Source organism: Coffea arabica, chromosome 11e, assembly GCF_036785885.1.
Source record: "Coffea arabica cultivar ET-39 chromosome 11e, Coffea Arabica ET-39 HiFi, whole genome shotgun sequence".
NCBI lineage: Eukaryota > Viridiplantae > Streptophyta > Magnoliopsida > Gentianales > Rubiaceae > Coffea > Coffea arabica.
In genome coordinates, this window is record NC_092331.1 from 33,317,410 (window position 1) to 33,333,698 (window position 16,289).

Genomic DNA, 16,289 nt, shown 5'->3' on the forward strand with positions numbered 1-16,289 from the left:
GCGCGAGACAAATCAGGAACGGTACGGCTCGATCAAAGCCCGGATCGTCGCTCAAATTTGTCGGCGCAAATGTATCAGCGCAAGCGTGAAGGATTGATTTCATGATAATTTAGAGTTGCGGGATGATGGAAAAAAACAGGGGGCAAATCAATAACAAAAAAAAAATATGAAAGCAAACAAATAAAAGGATAATAGGAAAATGCTTGAATTGACGCTTAAAATGAATTTCGGTCTAGAAAAGCCACACTGCTTCGCAGGACGGGGTAGTTTAAAAGAATAAAGCGAAAGGAATATGGCGGGTGCGATCATACCAGCACTAATGCACCGGATCCCATCAGAACTTCGAAATTAAGCGTGTTTGGGCGAGAGTAGTACTTGGATTGGTGACCCCCTGGGAAGTCCTCGTGTTGCACCCCTCTCTTTTTTGTTTCGAAATCCAAATTTCCTATTCGTTCTTTATCCAGTAGTAATTTAGCTCCGTCGGAACGATTGCTTAATATTTTGCTTCTTGTCGAAGCGTGAAGGAGGATCTGAAGGCGCGAGACAAATCAGGAACGGTACGGTTCGATCAAAGCCCGGATCGTCGCTCAAATTTGTCGGCGCAAATGTATCAGCGCAAGCATGAAGGATTGATTTCATGATAATTTAGAGTTGCGGGATGATGGAAAAAAACAGGGGGCAAATCAATAACAAAAAAAAATATGAAAGCAAATAAACAAAAGGGTAAGAGAAAAATGCTTGAATTGACGCTTAAAATGAATTTCGGTCTAGAAAAGCCACACTGCTTCGCAGGACGGGATGGTTTAAAAGAATAAAGCGAAAGGAACATGGCGGGTGCGATCATACCAGCACTAATGCACCGGATTCCATCAGAACTCCGAAGTTAAGCATGCTTGGGCGAGAGTAGTACTAGGATGGGTGACCCCCTGGGAATTCCTCTTGTTGCACCCCTCTTTTTTTTGTTTCGAAATCCAAATTTCCTATTCGTTCTTTATCCTGTAGTAATTTAGCTCCGTCGGAACGATTGCTTAATATTTTGCTTCTTGTCGAAGCGTGAAGGAGGATCTGAAGGCGCGAGACAAATCAGGAACGGTACGGTTCGATCAAAGCCCGGATCGTCGCTCAAATTTGTCGGCGCAAATGTATCAGCGCAAGCATGAAGGATTGATTTCATGATAATTTAGAGTTGCGGGATGATGGAAAAAAACAGGGGGCAAATCAATAACAAAAAAAAATATGAAAGCAAATAAACAAAAGGGTAAGAGAAAAATGCTTGAATTGACGCTTAAAATGAATTTCGGTCTAGAAAAGCCACACTGCTTCGCAGGACGGGATGGTTTAAAAGAATAAAGCGAAAGGAACATGGCGGGTGCGATCATACCAGCACTAATGCACCGGATCCCATCAGAACTCCGAAGTTAAGCATGCTTGGGCGAGAGTAGTACTAGGATGGGTGACCCCCTGGGAATTCCTCTTGTTGCACCCCTCTTTTTTTTGTTTCGAAATCCAAATTTCCTATTCGTTCTTTATCCTGTAGTAATTTAGCTCCGTCGGAACGATTGCTTAATATTTTGCTTCTTGTCGAAACGTGAAGGAGGATCTGAAGGCGCGAGACAAATCAGGAACGGTATGGTTCGATCAAAGCCCGGATCGTCGCTCAAATTTGTCGGCGCAAATGTATCAGCGCAAGCATGAAGGATTGATTTCATGATAATTTAGAGTTGCGGGATGATGGAAAAAAACAGGGGGCAAATCAATAACAAAAAAAAATATGAAAGCAAATAAACAAAAGGGTAAGAGAAAAATGCTTGAATTGACGCTTAAAATGAATTTCGGTCTAGAAAAGCCACACTGCTTCGCAGGACGGGATGGTTTAAAAGAATAAAGCGAAAGGAACATGGCGGGTGCGATCATACCAGCACTAATGCACCGGATCCCATCAGAACTCCGAAGTTAAGCATGCTTGGGCGAGAGTAGTACTAGGATGGGTGACCCCCTGGGAATTCCTCTTGTTGCACCCCTCTTTTTTTTGTTTCGAAATCCAAATTTCCTATTCGTTCTTTATCCTGTAGTAATTTAGCTCCGTCGGAACGATTGCTTAATATTTTGCTTCTTGTCGAAGCGTGAAGGAGGATCTGAAGGCGCGAGACAAATCAGGAACGGTACGGCTCGATCAAAGCCCGGATCGTCGCTCAAATTTGTCGGCGCAAATGTATCAGCGCAAGCGTGAAGGATTGATTTCATGATAATGTAGAGTTGCGGGATGATGGAAAAAAACAGGGGGCAAATCAATAACAAAAAAAATTATGAAAGCAAATAAATAAAAGGATAATAGGAAAATGCTTGAATTGACGCTTAAAATGAATTTCGGTCTAGAAAAGCCACACTGCTTCGTAGGACTGGGTAGTTTAAAAGAATAAAGCGAAAGGAATATGGCGGGTGCGATCATACCAGCACTAATGCACCGGATCCCATCAGAATTTCGAAATTAAGCGTGTTTGGGCGAGAGTAGTACTTGGATTGGTGACCCCCTGGGAAGTCCTCGTGTTGCACCCCTCTCTTTTTTGTTTCGAAATCCAAATTTCCTATTCGTTCTTTATCCTGTAGTAATTTAGCTCCGTCGGAACGATTGCTTAATATTTTGCTTCTTGTCGAAGCGTGAAGGAGGATCTGAAGGCGCGAGACAAATCAGGAACGGTACGGCTCGATCAAAGCCCGGATCGTCGCTCAAATTTGTCGGCGCAAATGTATCAGTGCAAGCGTGAAGGATTGATTTCATGATAATTTAGAGTTGCGGGATGATGGAAAAAAACAGGGGGCAAATCAATAACAAAAAAAAATATGAAAGCAAATAAATAAAAGGATAATAGGAAAATGCTTGAATTGACGCTTAAAATGAATTTCGGTCTAGAAAAGCCACACTGCTTCGCAGGACGGGGTAGTTTAAAAGAATAAAGCGAAAGAAATATGGCGGGTGCGATCATACCAGCACTAATGCACCGGATCCCATCAGAACTTCGAAATTAAGCGTGTTTGGGCGAGAGTAGTACTTGGATTGGTGACCCCCTGGGAAGTCCTCGTGTTGCACCCCTCTCTTTTTTGTTTCGAAATCCAAATTTCCTATTCCTTCTTTATCCTGTAGTAATTTAGCTCCGTCGGAACGATTGCTTAATATTTTGCTTCTTGTCGAAGCGTGAAGGAGGATCTGAAGGCGCGAGACAAATCAGGAACGGTACGGCTCGATCAAAGCCCGGATCGTCGCTCAAATTTGTCGGCGCAAATGTATCAGCGCAAGCGTGAATGATTGATTTCATGATAATTTAGAGTTACGGGATGATGGAAAAAAACAGGGGGCAAATCAATAACAAAAAAAAATATGAAAGCAAATAAATAAAAGGATAATAGGAAAATGCTTGAATTGACGCTTAAAATGAATTTCGGTCTAGAAAAGCCACACTGCTTCGCAGGACGGGGTAGTTTAAAAGAATAAAGCGAAAGAAATATGGCGGGTGCGATCATACCAGCACTAATGCACCGGATCCCATCAGAACTTCGAAATTAAGCGTGTTTGGGCGAGAGTAGTACTTGGATTGGTGACCCCCTGGGAAGTCCTCGTGTTGCACCCCTCTCTTTTTTGTTTCGAAATCCAAATTTCCTATTCGTTCTTTATCCTGTAGTAATTTAGCTCTGTCGGAACGATTGCTTAATATTTTGCTTCTTGTCGAAGCGTGAAGGAGGATCTGAAGGCGCGAGACAAATCAGGAACGGTACGGCTCGATCAAAGCCCGGATCGTCGCTCAAATTTGTCGGCGCAAATGTATCAGCGCAAGCGTGAAGGATTGATTTCATGATAATTTAGAGTTGCGGGATGATGGAAAAAAACAGGGGGCAAATCAATTACAAAAAAAAAATATGAAAGCAAATAAATAAAAGGATAATAGGAAAATGCTTGAATTGACGCTTAAAATGAATTTCGGTCTAGAAAAGCCACACTGCTTCGCAGGACGGGGTAGTTTAAAAGAATAAAGCGAAATGAATATGGCGGGTGCGATCATACCAGCACTAATGCACCGGATCCCATCAGAACTTCGAAATTAAGCGTGTTTGGGCGAGAGTAGTACTTGGATTGGTGACCCCCTGGGAAGTCCTCGTGTTGCACCCCTCTCTTTTTTGTTTCGAAATCCAAATTTCCTATTCGTTCTTTATCCAGTAGTAATTTAGCTCCGTCGGAACGATTGCTTAATATTTTGCTTCTTGTCGAAGCGTGAAGGAGGATCTGAAGGCGCGAGACAAATCAGGAACGGTACGGTTCGATCAAAGCCCGGATCGTCGCTCAAATTTGTCGGCGCAAATGTATCAGCGCAAGCATGAAGGATTGATTTCATGATAATTTAGAGTTGCGGGATGATGGAAAAAAACAGGGGGCAAATCAATAACAAAAAAAAATATGAAAGCAAATAAACAAAAGGGTAAGAGAAAAATGCTTGAATTGACGCTTAAAATGAATTTCGGTCTAGAAAAGCCACACTGCTTCGCAGGACGGGATGGTTTAAAAGAATAAAGCGAAAGGAACATGGCGGGTGCGATCATACCAGCACTAATGCACCGGATCCCATCAGAACTCCGAAGTTAAGCATGCTTGGGCGAGAGTAGTACTAGGATGGGTGACCCCCTGGGAATTCCTCTTGTTGCACCCCTCTTTTTTTTGTTTCGAAATCCAAATTTCCTATTCGTTCTTTATCCTGTAGTAATTTAGCTCCGTCGGAACGATTGCTTAATATTTTGCTTCTTGTCGAAGCGTGAAGGAGGATCTGAAGGCGCGAGACAAATCAGGAACGGTACGGCTCGATCAAAGCCCGGATCGTCGCTCAAATTTGTCGGCGCAAATGTATCAGCGCAAGCGTGAAGGATTGATTTCATGATAATGTAGAGTTGCGGGATGATGGAAAAAAACAGGGGGCAAATCAATAACAAAAAAAATTATGAAAGCAAATAAATAAAAGGATAATAGGAAAATGCTTGAATTGACGCTTAAAATGAATTTCGGTCTAGAAAAGCCACACTGATTCGTAGGACTGGGTAGTTTAAAAGAATAAAGCGAAAGGAATATGGCGGGTGCGATCATACCAGCACTAATGCACCGGATCCCATCAGAATTTCGAAATTAAGCGTGTTTGGGCGAGAGTAGTACTTGGATTGGTGACCCCCTGGGAAGTCCTCTTGTTGCACCCCTCTCTTTTTTGTTTCGAAATCCAAATTTCCTATTCGTTCTTTATCCTGTAGTAATTTAGCTCCGTCGGAACGATTGCTTAATATTTTGCTTCTTGTCGAAGCGTGAAGGAGGATCTGAAGGCGCGAGACAAATCAGGAACGGTACGGCTCGATCAAAGCCCGGATCGTCGCTCAAATTTGTCGGCGCAAATGTATCAGCGCAAGCGTGAAGGATTGATTTCATGATAATTTAGAGTTGCGGGATGATGGAAAAAAACAGGGGGCAAATCAATAACAAAAAAAAATATGAAAGCAAATAAATAAAAGGATAATAGGAAAATGCTTGAATTGACGCTTAAAATGAATTTCGGTCTAGAAAAGCCACACTGCTTCGCAGGACGGGGTAGTTTAAAAGAATAAAGCGAAAGAAATATGGCGGGTGCGATCATACCAGCACTAATGCACCGGATCCCATCAGAACTTCGAAATTAAGCGTGTTTGGGCGAGAGTAGTACTTGGATTGGTGACCCCCTGGGAAGTCCTCGTGTTGCACCCCTCTCTTTTTTGTTTCGAAATCCAAATTTCCTATTCGTTCTTTATCCTGTAGTAATTTAGCTCTGTCGGAACGATTGCTTAATATTTTGCTTCTTGTCGAAGCGTGAAGGAGGATCTGAAGGCGCGAGACAAATCAGGAACGGTACTGCTCGATCAAAGCCCGGATCGTCGCTCAAATTTGTCGGCGCAAATGTATCAGCGCAAGCGTGAAGGATTGATTTCATGATAATTTAGAGTTGCGGGATGATGGAAAAAAACAGGGGGCAAATCAATAACAAAAAAAAAATATGAAAGCAAACAAATAAAAGGATAATAGGAAAATGCTTGAATTGACGCTTAAAATGAATTTCGGTCTAGAAAAGCCACACTGCTTCGCAGGACGGGGTAGTTTAAAAGAATAAAGCGAAATGAATATGGCGGGTGCGATCATACCAGCACTAATGCACCGGATCCCATCAGAACTTCGAAATTAAGCGTGTTTGGGCGAGAGTAGTACTTGGATTGGTGACCCCCTGGGAAGTCCTCATGTTGCACCCCTCTCTTTTTTGTTTCGAAATCCAAATTTCCTATTCGTTCTTTATCCAGTAGTAATTTAGCTCCGTCGGAACGATTGCTTAATATTTTGCTTCTTGTCGAAGCGTGAAGGAGGATCTGAAGGCGCGAGACAAATCAGGAACGGTACGGTTCGATCAAAGCCCGGATCGTCGCTCAAATTTGTCGGCGCAAATGTATCAGCGCAAGCATGAAGGATTCATTTCATGATAATTTAGAGTTGCGGGATGATGGAAAAAAACAGGGGGCAAATCAATAACAAAAAAAAATATGAAAGCAAATAAACAAAAGGGTAAGAGAAAAATGCTTGAATTGACGCTTAAAATGAATTTCGGTCTAGAAAAGCCACACTGCTTCGCAGGACGGGATGGTTTAAAAGAATAAAGCGAAAGGAACATGGCGGGTGCGATCATACCAGCACTAATGCACCGGATCCCATCAGAACTCCGAAGTTAAGCATGCTTGGGCGAGAGTAGTACTAGGATGGGTGACCCCCTGGGAATTCCTCTTGTTGCACCCCTCTTTTTTTTGTTTCGAAATCCAAATTTCCTATTCGTTCTTTATCCTGTAGTAATTTAGCTCCGTCGGAACGATTGCTTAATATTTTGCTTCTTGTCGAAGCGTGAAGGAGGATCTGAAGGCGCGAGACAAATCAGGAACGGTACGGCTCGATCAAAGCCCGGATCGTCGCTCAAATTTGTCGGCGCAAATGTATCAGCGCAAGCGTGAAGGATTGATTTCATGATAATGTAGAGTTGCGGGATGATGGAAAAAAACAGGGGGCAAATCAATAACAAAAAAAATTATGAAAGCAAATAAATAAAAGGATAATAGGAAAATGCTTGAATTGACGCTTAAAATGAATTTCGGTCTAGAAAAGCCACACTGCTTCGTAGGACTGGGTAGTTTAAAAGAATAAATCGAAAGGAATATGGCGGGTGCGATCATACCAGCACTAATGCACCGGATCCCATCAGAATTTCGAAATTAAGCGTGTTTGGGCGAGAGTAGTACTTGGATTGGTGACCCCCTGGGAAGTCCTCGTGTTGCACCCCTCTCTTTTTTGTTTCGAAATCCAAATTTCCTATTCGTTCTTTATCCTGTAGTAATTTAGCTCCGTCGGAACGATTGCTTAATATTTTGCTTCTTGTCGAAGCGTGAAGGAGGATCTGAAGGCGCGAGACAAATCAGGAACGGTACGGCTCGATCAAAGCCCGGATCGTCGCTCAAATTTGTCGGCGCAAATGTATCAGCGCAAGCGTGAAGGATTGATTTCATGATAATTTAGAGTTGCGGGATGATGGAAAAAAACAGGGGGCAAATCAATAACAAAAAAAAATATGAAAGCAAATAAATAAAAGGATAATAGGAAAATGCTTGAATTGACGCTTAAAATGAATTTCGGTCTAGAAAAGCCACACTGCTTCGCAGGACGGGGTAGTTTAAAAGAATAAAGCGAAAGAAATATGGCGGGTGCGATCATACCAGCACTAATGCACCGGATCCCATCAGAACTTCGAAATTAAGCGTGTTTGGGCGAGAGTAGTACTTGGATTGGTGACCCCCTGGGAAGTCCTCGTGTTGCACCCCTCTCTTTTTTGTTTCGAAATCCAAATTTCCTATTCGTTCTTTATCCTGTAGTAATTTAGCTCTGTCGGAACGATTGCTTAATATTTTGCTTCTTGTCGAAGCGTGAAGGAGGATCTGAAGGCGCGAGACAAATCAGGAACGGTACGGCTCGATCAAAGCCCGGATCGTCGCTCAAATTTGTCGGCGCAAATGTATCAGCGCAAGCGTGAAGGATTGATTTCATGATAATTTAGAGTTGCGGGATGATGGAAAAAAACAGGGGGCAAATCAATAACAAAAAAAAAATATGAAAGCAAACAAATAAAAGGATAATAGGAAAATGCTTGAATTGACGCTTAAAATGAATTTCGGTCTAGAAAAGCCACACTGCTTCGCAGGACGGGGTAGTTTAAAAGAATAAAGCGAAAGGAATATGGCGGGTGCGATCATACCAGCACTAATGCACCGGATCCCATCAGAACTTCGAAATTAAGCGTGTTTGGGCGAGAGTAGTACTTGGATTGGTGACCCCCTGGGAAGTCCTCGTGTTGCACCCCTCTCTTTTTTGTTTCGAAATCCAAATTTCCTATTCGTTCTTTATCCAGTAGTAATTTAGCTCCGTCGGAACGATTGCTTAATATTTTGCTTCTTGTCGAAGCGTGAAGGAGGATCTGAAGGCGCGAGACAAATCAGGAACGGTACGGTTCGATCAAAGCCCGGATCGTCGCTCAAATTTGTCGGCGCAAATGTATCAGCGCAAGCATGAAGGATTGATTTCATGATAATTTAGAGTTGCGGGATGATGGAAAAAAACAGGGGGCAAATCAATAACAAAAAAAAATATGAAAGCAAATAAACAAAAGGGTAAGAGAAAAATGCTTGAATTGACGCTTAAAATGAATTTCGGTCTAGAAAAGCCACACTGCTTCGCAGGACGGGATGGTTTAAAAGAATAAAGCGAAAGGAACATGGCGGGTGCGATCATACCAGCACTAATGCACCGGATTCCATCAGAACTCCGAAGTTAAGCATGCTTGGGCGAGAGTAGTACTAGGATGGGTGACCCCCTGGGAATTCCTCTTGTTGCACCCCTCTTTTTTTTGTTTCGAAATCCAAATTTCCTATTCGTTCTTTATCCTGTAGTAATTTAGCTCCGTCGGAACGATTGCTTAATATTTTGCTTCTTGTCGAAGCGTGAAGGAGGATCTGAAGGCGCGAGACAAATCAGGAACGGTACGGTTCGATCAAAGCCCGGATCGTCGCTCAAATTTGTCGGCGCAAATGTATCAGCGCAAGCATGAAGGATTGATTTCATGATAATTTAGAGTTGCGGGATGATGGAAAAAAACAGGGGGCAAATCAATAACAAAAAAAAATATGAAAGCAAATAAACAAAAGGGTAAGAGAAAAATGCTTGAATTGACGCTTAAAATGAATTTCGGTCTAGAAAAGCCACACTGCTTCGCAGGACGGGATGGTTTAAAAGAATAAAGCGAAAGGAACATGGCGGGTGCGATCATACCAGCACTAATGCACCGGATCCCATCAGAACTCCGAAGTTAAGCATGCTTGGGCGAGAGTAGTACTAGGATGGGTGACCCCCTGGGAATTCCTCTTGTTGCACCCCTCTTTTTTTTGTTTCGAAATCCAAATTTCCTATTCGTTCTTTATCCTGTAGTAATTTAGCTCCGTCGGAACGATTGCTTAATATTTTGCTTCTTGTCGAAGCGTGAAGGAGGATCTGAAGGCGCGAGACAAATCAGGAACGGTACGGCTCGATCAAAGCCCGGATCGTCGCTCAAATTTGTCGGCGCAAATGTATCAGCGCAAGCGTGAAGGATTGATTTCATGATAATGTAGAGTTGCGGGATGATGGAAAAAAACAGGGGGCAAATCAATAACAAAAAAAATTATGAAAGCAAATAAATAAAAGGATAATAGGAAAATGCTTGAATTGACGCTTAAAATGAATTTCGGTCTAGAAAAGCCACACTGCTTCGCAGGACTGGGTAGTTTAAAAGAATAAAGCGAAAGGAATATGGCGGGTGCGATCATACCAGCACTAATGCACCGGATCCCATCAGAATTTCGAAATTAAGCGTGTTTGGGCGAGAGTAGTACTTGGATTGGTGACCCCCTGGGAAGTCCTCGTGTTGCACCCCTCTCTTTTTTGTTTCGAAAACCAAATTTCCTATTCGTTCTTTATCAAGTAGTAATTTAGCTCCGTCGGAACGATTGCTTAATATTTTGCTTCTTGTCGAAGCGTGAAGGAGGATCTGAAGGCGCGAGACAAATCAGGAACGGTACGGCTCGATCAAAGCCCGGATCGTCGCTCAAATTTGTCGGCGCAAATGTATCAGCGCAAGCGTGAAGGATTGATTTCATGATAATTTAGAGTTGCGGGATGATGGAAAAAAACAGGGGGCAAATCAATAACAAAAAAAAAATATGAAAGCAAACAAATAAAAGGATAATAGGAAAATGCTTGAATTGACGCTTAAAATGAATTTCGGTCTAGAAAAGCCACACTGCTTCGCAGGACGGGGTAGTTTAAAAGAATAAAGCGAAAGGAATATGGCGGGTGCGATCATACCAGCACTAATGCACCGGATCCCATCAGAACTTCGAAATTAAGCGTGTTTGGGCGAGAGTAGTACTTGGATTGGTGACCCCCTGGGAAGTCCTCATGTTGCACCCCTCTCTTTTTTGTTTCGAAATCCAAATTTCCTATTCGTTCTTTATCCAGTAGTAATTTAGCTCCGTCGGAACGATTGCTTAATATTTTGCTTCTTGTCGAAGCGTGAAGGAGGATCTGAAGGCGCGAGACAAATCAGGAACGGTACGGTTCGATCAAAGCCCGGATCGTCGCTCAAATTTGTCGGCGCAAATGTATCAGCGCAAGCATGAAGGATTCATTTCATGATAATTTAGAGTTGCGGGATGATGGAAAAAAACAGGGGGCAAATCAATAACAAAAAAAAATATGAAAGCAAATAAACAAAAGGGTAAGAGAAAAATGCTTGAATTGACGCTTAAAATGAATTTCGGTCTAGAAAAGCCACACTGCTTCGCAGGACGGGATGGTTTAAAAGAATAAAGCGAAAGGAACATGGCGGGTGCGATCATACCAGCACTAATGCACCGGATCCCATCAGAACTCCGAAGTTAAGCATGCTTGGGCGAGAGTAGTACTAGGATGGGTGACCCCCTGGGAATTCCTCTTGTTGCACCCCTCTTTTTTTTGTTTCGAAATCCAAATTTCCTATTCGTTCTTTATCCTGTAGTAATTTAGCTCCGTCGGAACGATTGCTTAATATTTTGCTTCTTGTCGAAGCGTGAAGGAGGATCTGAAGGCGCGAGACAAATCAGGAACGGTACGGTTCGATCAAAGCCCGGATCGTCGCTCAAATTTGTCGGCGCAAATGTATCAGCGCAAGCATGAAGGATTGATTTCATGATAATTTAGAGTTGCGGGATGATGGAAAAAAACAGGGGGCAAATCAATAACAAAAAAAAATATGAAAGCAAATAAACAAAAGGGTAAGAGAAAAATGCTTGAATTGACGCTTAAAATGAATTTCGGTCTAGAAAAGCCACACTGCTTCGCAGGACGGGATGGTTTAAAAGAATAAAGCGAAAGGAACATGGCGGGTGCGATCATACCAGCACTAATGCACCGGATCCCATCAGAACTCCGAAGTTAAGCATGCTTGGGCGAGAGTAGTACTAGGATGGGTGACCCCCTGGGAATTCCTCTTGTTGCACCCCTCTTTTTTTTGTTTCGAAATCCAAATTTCCTATTCGTTCTTTATCCTGTAGTAATTTAGCTCCGTCGGAACGATTGCTTAATATTTTGCTTCTTGTCGAAGCGTGAAGGAGGATCTGAAGGCGCGAGACAAATCAGGAACGGTACGGCTCGATCAAAGCCCGGATCGTCGCTCAAATTTGTCGGCGCAAATGTATCAGCGCAAGCGTGAAGGATTGATTTCATGATAATGTAGAGTTGCGGGATGATGGAAAAAAACAGGGGGCAAATCAATAACAAAAAAAAATATGAAAGCAAATAAATAAAAGGATAATAGGAAAATGCTTGAATTGACGCTTAAAATGAATTTCGGTCTAGAAAAGCCACACTGCTTCGCAGGACGGGGTAGTTTAAAAGAATAAAGCGAAAGAAATATGGCGGGTGCGATCATACCAGCACTAATGCACCGGATCCCATCAGAACTTCGAAATTAAGCGTGTTTGGGCGAGAGTAGTACTTGGATTGGTGACCCCCTGGGAAGTCCTCGTGTTGCACCCCTCTCTTTTTTGTTTCGAAATCCAAATTTCCTATTCGTTCTTTATCCTGTAGTAATTTAGCTCTGTCGGAACGATTGCTTAATATTTTGCTTCTTGTCGAAGCGTGAAGGAGGATCTGAAGGCGCGAGACAAATCAGGAACGGTACGGCTCGATCAAAGCCCGGATCGTCGCTCAAATTTGTCGGCGCAAATGTATCAGCGCAAGCGTGAAGGATTGATTTCATGATAATTTAGAGTTGCGGGATGATGGAAAAAAACAGGGGGCAAATCAATAACAAAAAAAAAATATGAAAGCAAACAAATAAAAGGATAACAGGAAAATGCTTGAATTGACGCTTAAAATGAATTTCGGTCTAGAAAAGCCACACTGCTTCGCAGGACGGGGTAGTTTAAAAGAATAAAGCGAAAGGAATATGGCGGGTGCGATCATACCAGCACTAATGCACCGGATCCCATCAGAACTTCGAAATTAAGCGTGTTTGGGCGAGAGTAGTACTTGGATTGGTGACCCCCTGGGAAGTCCTCGTGTTGCACCCCTCTCTTTTTTGTTTCGAAATCCAAATTTCCTATTCGTTCTTTATCCAGTAGTAATTTAGCTCCGTCGGAACGATTGCTTAATATTTTGCTTCTTGTCGAAGCGTGAAGGAGGATCTGAAGGCGCGAGACAAATCAGGAACGGTACGGTTCGATCAAAGCCCGGATCGTCGCTCAAATTTGTCGGCGCAAATGTATCAGCGCAAGCATGAAGGATTGATTTCATGATAATTTAGAGTTGCGGGATGATGGAAAAAAACAGGGGGCAAATCAATAACAAAAAAAAATATGAAAGCAAATAAACAAAAGGGTAAGAGAAAAATGCTTGAATTGACGCTTAAAATGAATTTCGGTCTAGAAAAGCCACACTGCTTCGCAGGACGGGATGGTTTAAAAGAATAAAGCGAAAGGAACATGGCGGGTGCGATCATACCAGCACTAATGCACCGGATTCCATCAGAACTCCGAAGTTAAGCATGCTTGGGCGAGAGTAGTACTAGGATGGGTGACCCCCTGGGAATTCCTCTTGTTGCACCCCTCTTTTTTTTTGTTTCGAAATCCAAATTTCCTATTCGTTCTTTATCCTGTAGTAATTTAGCTCCGTCGGAACGATTGCTTAATATTTTGCTTCTTGTCGAAGCGTGAAGGAGGATCTGAAGGCGCGAGACAAATCAGGAACGGTACGGTTCGATCAAAGCCCGGATCGTCGCTCAAATTTGTCGGCGCAAATGTATCAGCGCAAGCATGAAGGATTGATTTCATGATAATTTAGAGTTGCGGGATGATGGAAAAAAACAGGGGGCAAATCAATAACAAAAAAAAATATGAAAGCAAATAAACAAAAGGGTAAGAGAAAAATGCTTGAATTGACGCTTAAAATGAATTTCGGTCTAGAAAAGCCACACTGCTTCGCAGGACGGGATGGTTTAAAAGAATAAAGCGAAAGGAACATGGCGGGTGCGATCATACCAGCACTAATGCACCGGATCCCATCAGAACTCCGAAGTTAAGCATGCTTGGGCGAGAGTAGTACTAGGATGGGTGACCCCCTGGGAATTCCTCTTGTTGCACCCCTCTTTTTTTTGTTTCGAAATCCAAATTTCCTATTCGTTCTTTATCCTGTAGTAATTTAGCTCCGTCGGAACGATTGCTTAATATTTTGCTTCTTGTCGAAGCGTGAAGGAGGATCTGAAGGCGCGAGACAAATCAGGAACGGTACGGCTCGATCAAAGCCCGGATCGTCGCTCAAATTTGTCGGCGCAAATGTATCAGCGCAAGCGTGAAGGATTGATTTCATGATAATGTAGAGTTGCGGGATGATGGAAAAAAACAGGGGGCAAGTCAATAACAAAAAAAATTATGAAAGCAAATAAATAAAAGGATAATAGGAAAATGCTTGAATTGACGCTTAAAATGAATTTCGGTCTAGAAAAGCCACACTGCTTCGCAGGATTGGGTAGTTTAAAAGAATAAAGCGAAAGGAATATGGCGGGTGCGATCATACCAGCACTAATGCACCGGATCCCATCAGAATTTCGAAATTAAGCGTGTTTGGGCGAGAGTAGTACTTGGATTGGTGACCCCCTGGGAAGTCCTCGTGTTGCACCCCTCTCTTTTTTGTTTCGAAAACCAAATTTCCTATTCGTTCTTTATCCAGTAGTAATTTAGCTCCGTCGGAACGATTGCTTAATATTTTGCTTCTTGTCGAAGCGTGAAGGAGGATCTGAAGGCGCGAGACAAATCAGGAACGGTACGGTTCGATCAAAGCCCGGATCGTCGCTCAAATTTGTCGGCGCAAATGTATCAGCGCAAGCATGAAGGATTGATTTCATGATAATTTAGAGTTGCGGGATGATGGAAAAAAACAGGGGGCAAATCAATAACAAAAAAAAATATGAAAGCAAATAAACAAAAGGGTAAGAGAAAAATGCTTGAATTGACGCTTAAAATGAATTTCGGTCTAGAAAAGCCACACTGCTTCGCAGGACGGGATGGTTTAAAAGAATAAAGCGAAAGGAACATGGCGGGTGCAATCATACTAGCACTAATGCACCGGATCCCATCAGAACTCCGAAGTTAAGCATGCTTGGGCGAGAGTAGTACTAGGATGGGTGACCCCCTGGGAATTCCTCTTGTTGCACCCCTCTTTTTTTTGTTTCGAAATCCAAATTTCCTATTCGTTCTTTATCCTGTAGTAATTTAGCTCCGTCGGAACGATTGCTTAATATTTTGCTTCTTGTCGAAGCGTGAAGGAGGATCTGAAGGCGCGAGACAAATCAGGAACGGTACGGCTCGATCAAAGCCCGGATCGTCGCTCAAATTTGTCGGCGCAAATGTATCAGCGCAAGCGTGAAGGATTGATTTCATGATAATGTAGAGTTGCGGGATGATGGAAAAAAACAGGGGGCAAATCAATAACAAAAAAAATTATGAAAGCAAATAAATAAAAGGATAATAGGAAAATGCTTGAATTGACGCTTAAAATGAATTTCGGTCTAGAAAAGCCACACTGCTTCGTAGGACTGGGTAGTTTAAAAGAATAAAGCGAAAGGAATATGGCGGGTGCGATCATACCAGCACTAATGCACCGGATCCCATCAGAATTTCGAAATTAAGCGTGTTTGGGCGAGAGTAGTACTTGGATTGGTGACCCCCTGGGAAGTCCTCTTGTTGCACCCCTCTCTTTTTTGTTTCGAAATCCAAATTTCCTATTCGTTCTTTATCCTGTAGTAATTTAGCTCCGTCGGAACGATTGCTTAATATTTTGCTTCTTGTCGAAGCGTGAAGGAGGATCTGAAGGCGCGAGACAAATCAGGAACGGTACGGCTCGATCAAAGCCCGGATCGTCGCTCAAATTTGTCGGCGCAAATGTATCAGCGCAAGCGTGAAGGATTGATTTCATGATAATTTAGAGTTGCGGGATGATGGAAAAAAACAGGGGGCAAATCAATAACAAAAAAAAATATGAAAGCAAATAAATAAAAGGATAATAGGAAAATGCTTGAATTGACGCTTAAAATGAATTTCGGTCTAGAAAAGCCACACTGCTTCGCAGGACGGGGTAGTTTAAAAGAATAAAGCGAAAGAAATATGGCGGGTGCGATCATACCAGCACTAATGCACCGGATCCCATCAGAACTTCGAAATTAAGCGTGTTTGGGCGAGAGTAGTACTTGGATTGGTGACCCCCTGGGAAGTCCTCGTGTTGCACCCCTCTCTTTTTTGTTTCGAAATCCAAATTTCCTATTCGTTCTTTATCCTGTAGTAATTTAGCTCTGTCGGAACGATTGCTTAATATTTTGCTTCTTCTCGAAGCGTGAAGGAGGATCTGAAGGCGCGAGACAAATCAGGAACGGTACGGCTCGATCAAAGCCCGGATCGTCGCTCAAATTTGTCGGCGCAAATGTATCAGCGCAAGCGTGAAGGATTGATTTCATGATAATTTAGAGTTGCGGGATGATGGAAAAAAACAGGGGGCAAATCAATAACAAAAAAAAATATGAAAGCAAACAAATAAAAGGATAATAGGAAAATGCTTGAATTGACGCTTAAAATGAATTTCGGTC

At 42.6% G+C, this 16,289-nt stretch overlaps 30 non-coding genes across 30 annotated transcripts; all 30 read left to right on the forward strand.

Annotated features, from left to right (window-relative positions):
- The first annotated feature begins 297 nt into the window (after positions 1 to 297).
- LOC140022457 (5S ribosomal RNA) lies at positions 298 to 416 on the forward strand. The gene has a single exon (XR_011826439.1). It is a non-coding gene; the product is annotated as a 5S ribosomal RNA (ribosomal RNA).
- A 416-nt stretch (positions 417 to 832) lies between these two features.
- On the forward strand, positions 833 to 951 carry LOC140032284 (5S ribosomal RNA). Its single transcript, XR_011836210.1, has one exon. It is a non-coding gene; the product is annotated as a 5S ribosomal RNA (ribosomal RNA).
- Positions 952 to 1,367: 416 nt separating this feature from the next.
- On the forward strand, positions 1,368 to 1,486 carry LOC140031871 (5S ribosomal RNA). Its single transcript, XR_011835796.1, has one exon. It is a non-coding gene; the product is annotated as a 5S ribosomal RNA (ribosomal RNA).
- Positions 1,487 to 1,902: 416 nt separating this feature from the next.
- LOC140031872 (5S ribosomal RNA) lies at positions 1,903 to 2,021 on the forward strand. Its single transcript, XR_011835797.1, has one exon. It is a non-coding gene; the product is annotated as a 5S ribosomal RNA (ribosomal RNA).
- A 416-nt stretch (positions 2,022 to 2,437) lies between these two features.
- Positions 2,438 to 2,556, forward strand: LOC140024119 (5S ribosomal RNA). The gene has a single exon (XR_011828091.1). It is a non-coding gene; the product is annotated as a 5S ribosomal RNA (ribosomal RNA).
- A 416-nt stretch (positions 2,557 to 2,972) lies between these two features.
- LOC140022458 (5S ribosomal RNA) lies at positions 2,973 to 3,091 on the forward strand. Its single transcript, XR_011826440.1, has one exon. It is a non-coding gene; the product is annotated as a 5S ribosomal RNA (ribosomal RNA).
- Positions 3,092 to 3,507: 416 nt separating this feature from the next.
- Positions 3,508 to 3,626, forward strand: LOC140022460 (5S ribosomal RNA). Its single transcript, XR_011826442.1, has one exon. It is a non-coding gene; the product is annotated as a 5S ribosomal RNA (ribosomal RNA).
- Positions 3,627 to 4,043: 417 nt separating this feature from the next.
- Positions 4,044 to 4,162, forward strand: LOC140022461 (5S ribosomal RNA). Its single transcript, XR_011826443.1, has one exon. It is a non-coding gene; the product is annotated as a 5S ribosomal RNA (ribosomal RNA).
- Positions 4,163 to 4,578: 416 nt separating this feature from the next.
- LOC140031874 (5S ribosomal RNA) lies at positions 4,579 to 4,697 on the forward strand. The gene has a single exon (XR_011835799.1). It is a non-coding gene; the product is annotated as a 5S ribosomal RNA (ribosomal RNA).
- Positions 4,698 to 5,113: 416 nt separating this feature from the next.
- LOC140025041 (5S ribosomal RNA) lies at positions 5,114 to 5,232 on the forward strand. Its single transcript, XR_011829018.1, has one exon. It is a non-coding gene; the product is annotated as a 5S ribosomal RNA (ribosomal RNA).
- Positions 5,233 to 5,648: 416 nt separating this feature from the next.
- LOC140022462 (5S ribosomal RNA) lies at positions 5,649 to 5,767 on the forward strand. Its single transcript, XR_011826444.1, has one exon. It is a non-coding gene; the product is annotated as a 5S ribosomal RNA (ribosomal RNA).
- A 417-nt stretch (positions 5,768 to 6,184) lies between these two features.
- LOC140024417 (5S ribosomal RNA) lies at positions 6,185 to 6,303 on the forward strand. Its single transcript, XR_011828390.1, has one exon. It is a non-coding gene; the product is annotated as a 5S ribosomal RNA (ribosomal RNA).
- Positions 6,304 to 6,719: 416 nt separating this feature from the next.
- On the forward strand, positions 6,720 to 6,838 carry LOC140031875 (5S ribosomal RNA). The gene has a single exon (XR_011835800.1). It is a non-coding gene; the product is annotated as a 5S ribosomal RNA (ribosomal RNA).
- Positions 6,839 to 7,254: 416 nt separating this feature from the next.
- LOC140024120 (5S ribosomal RNA) lies at positions 7,255 to 7,373 on the forward strand. The gene has a single exon (XR_011828092.1). It is a non-coding gene; the product is annotated as a 5S ribosomal RNA (ribosomal RNA).
- A 416-nt stretch (positions 7,374 to 7,789) lies between these two features.
- On the forward strand, positions 7,790 to 7,908 carry LOC140022463 (5S ribosomal RNA). Its single transcript, XR_011826445.1, has one exon. It is a non-coding gene; the product is annotated as a 5S ribosomal RNA (ribosomal RNA).
- Positions 7,909 to 8,325: 417 nt separating this feature from the next.
- Positions 8,326 to 8,444, forward strand: LOC140022464 (5S ribosomal RNA). Its single transcript, XR_011826446.1, has one exon. It is a non-coding gene; the product is annotated as a 5S ribosomal RNA (ribosomal RNA).
- A 416-nt stretch (positions 8,445 to 8,860) lies between these two features.
- On the forward strand, positions 8,861 to 8,979 carry LOC140032285 (5S ribosomal RNA). The gene has a single exon (XR_011836211.1). It is a non-coding gene; the product is annotated as a 5S ribosomal RNA (ribosomal RNA).
- Positions 8,980 to 9,395: 416 nt separating this feature from the next.
- Positions 9,396 to 9,514, forward strand: LOC140031876 (5S ribosomal RNA). Its single transcript, XR_011835801.1, has one exon. It is a non-coding gene; the product is annotated as a 5S ribosomal RNA (ribosomal RNA).
- A 416-nt stretch (positions 9,515 to 9,930) lies between these two features.
- On the forward strand, positions 9,931 to 10,049 carry LOC140024121 (5S ribosomal RNA). The gene has a single exon (XR_011828093.1). It is a non-coding gene; the product is annotated as a 5S ribosomal RNA (ribosomal RNA).
- A 417-nt stretch (positions 10,050 to 10,466) lies between these two features.
- LOC140024418 (5S ribosomal RNA) lies at positions 10,467 to 10,585 on the forward strand. The gene has a single exon (XR_011828391.1). It is a non-coding gene; the product is annotated as a 5S ribosomal RNA (ribosomal RNA).
- Positions 10,586 to 11,001: 416 nt separating this feature from the next.
- Positions 11,002 to 11,120, forward strand: LOC140031877 (5S ribosomal RNA). Its single transcript, XR_011835802.1, has one exon. It is a non-coding gene; the product is annotated as a 5S ribosomal RNA (ribosomal RNA).
- A 416-nt stretch (positions 11,121 to 11,536) lies between these two features.
- Positions 11,537 to 11,655, forward strand: LOC140031878 (5S ribosomal RNA). The gene has a single exon (XR_011835803.1). It is a non-coding gene; the product is annotated as a 5S ribosomal RNA (ribosomal RNA).
- A 416-nt stretch (positions 11,656 to 12,071) lies between these two features.
- LOC140022465 (5S ribosomal RNA) lies at positions 12,072 to 12,190 on the forward strand. The gene has a single exon (XR_011826447.1). It is a non-coding gene; the product is annotated as a 5S ribosomal RNA (ribosomal RNA).
- Positions 12,191 to 12,607: 417 nt separating this feature from the next.
- On the forward strand, positions 12,608 to 12,726 carry LOC140022466 (5S ribosomal RNA). Its single transcript, XR_011826448.1, has one exon. It is a non-coding gene; the product is annotated as a 5S ribosomal RNA (ribosomal RNA).
- A 416-nt stretch (positions 12,727 to 13,142) lies between these two features.
- Positions 13,143 to 13,261, forward strand: LOC140032287 (5S ribosomal RNA). Its single transcript, XR_011836213.1, has one exon. It is a non-coding gene; the product is annotated as a 5S ribosomal RNA (ribosomal RNA).
- Positions 13,262 to 13,678: 417 nt separating this feature from the next.
- Positions 13,679 to 13,797, forward strand: LOC140031879 (5S ribosomal RNA). The gene has a single exon (XR_011835804.1). It is a non-coding gene; the product is annotated as a 5S ribosomal RNA (ribosomal RNA).
- Positions 13,798 to 14,213: 416 nt separating this feature from the next.
- On the forward strand, positions 14,214 to 14,332 carry LOC140024122 (5S ribosomal RNA). Its single transcript, XR_011828094.1, has one exon. It is a non-coding gene; the product is annotated as a 5S ribosomal RNA (ribosomal RNA).
- Positions 14,333 to 14,748: 416 nt separating this feature from the next.
- Positions 14,749 to 14,867, forward strand: LOC140032290 (5S ribosomal RNA). The gene has a single exon (XR_011836216.1). It is a non-coding gene; the product is annotated as a 5S ribosomal RNA (ribosomal RNA).
- A 416-nt stretch (positions 14,868 to 15,283) lies between these two features.
- Positions 15,284 to 15,402, forward strand: LOC140025042 (5S ribosomal RNA). Its single transcript, XR_011829019.1, has one exon. It is a non-coding gene; the product is annotated as a 5S ribosomal RNA (ribosomal RNA).
- Positions 15,403 to 15,818: 416 nt separating this feature from the next.
- On the forward strand, positions 15,819 to 15,937 carry LOC140022467 (5S ribosomal RNA). Its single transcript, XR_011826449.1, has one exon. It is a non-coding gene; the product is annotated as a 5S ribosomal RNA (ribosomal RNA).
- The last annotated feature ends 352 nt before the right edge of the window (positions 15,938 to 16,289 follow it).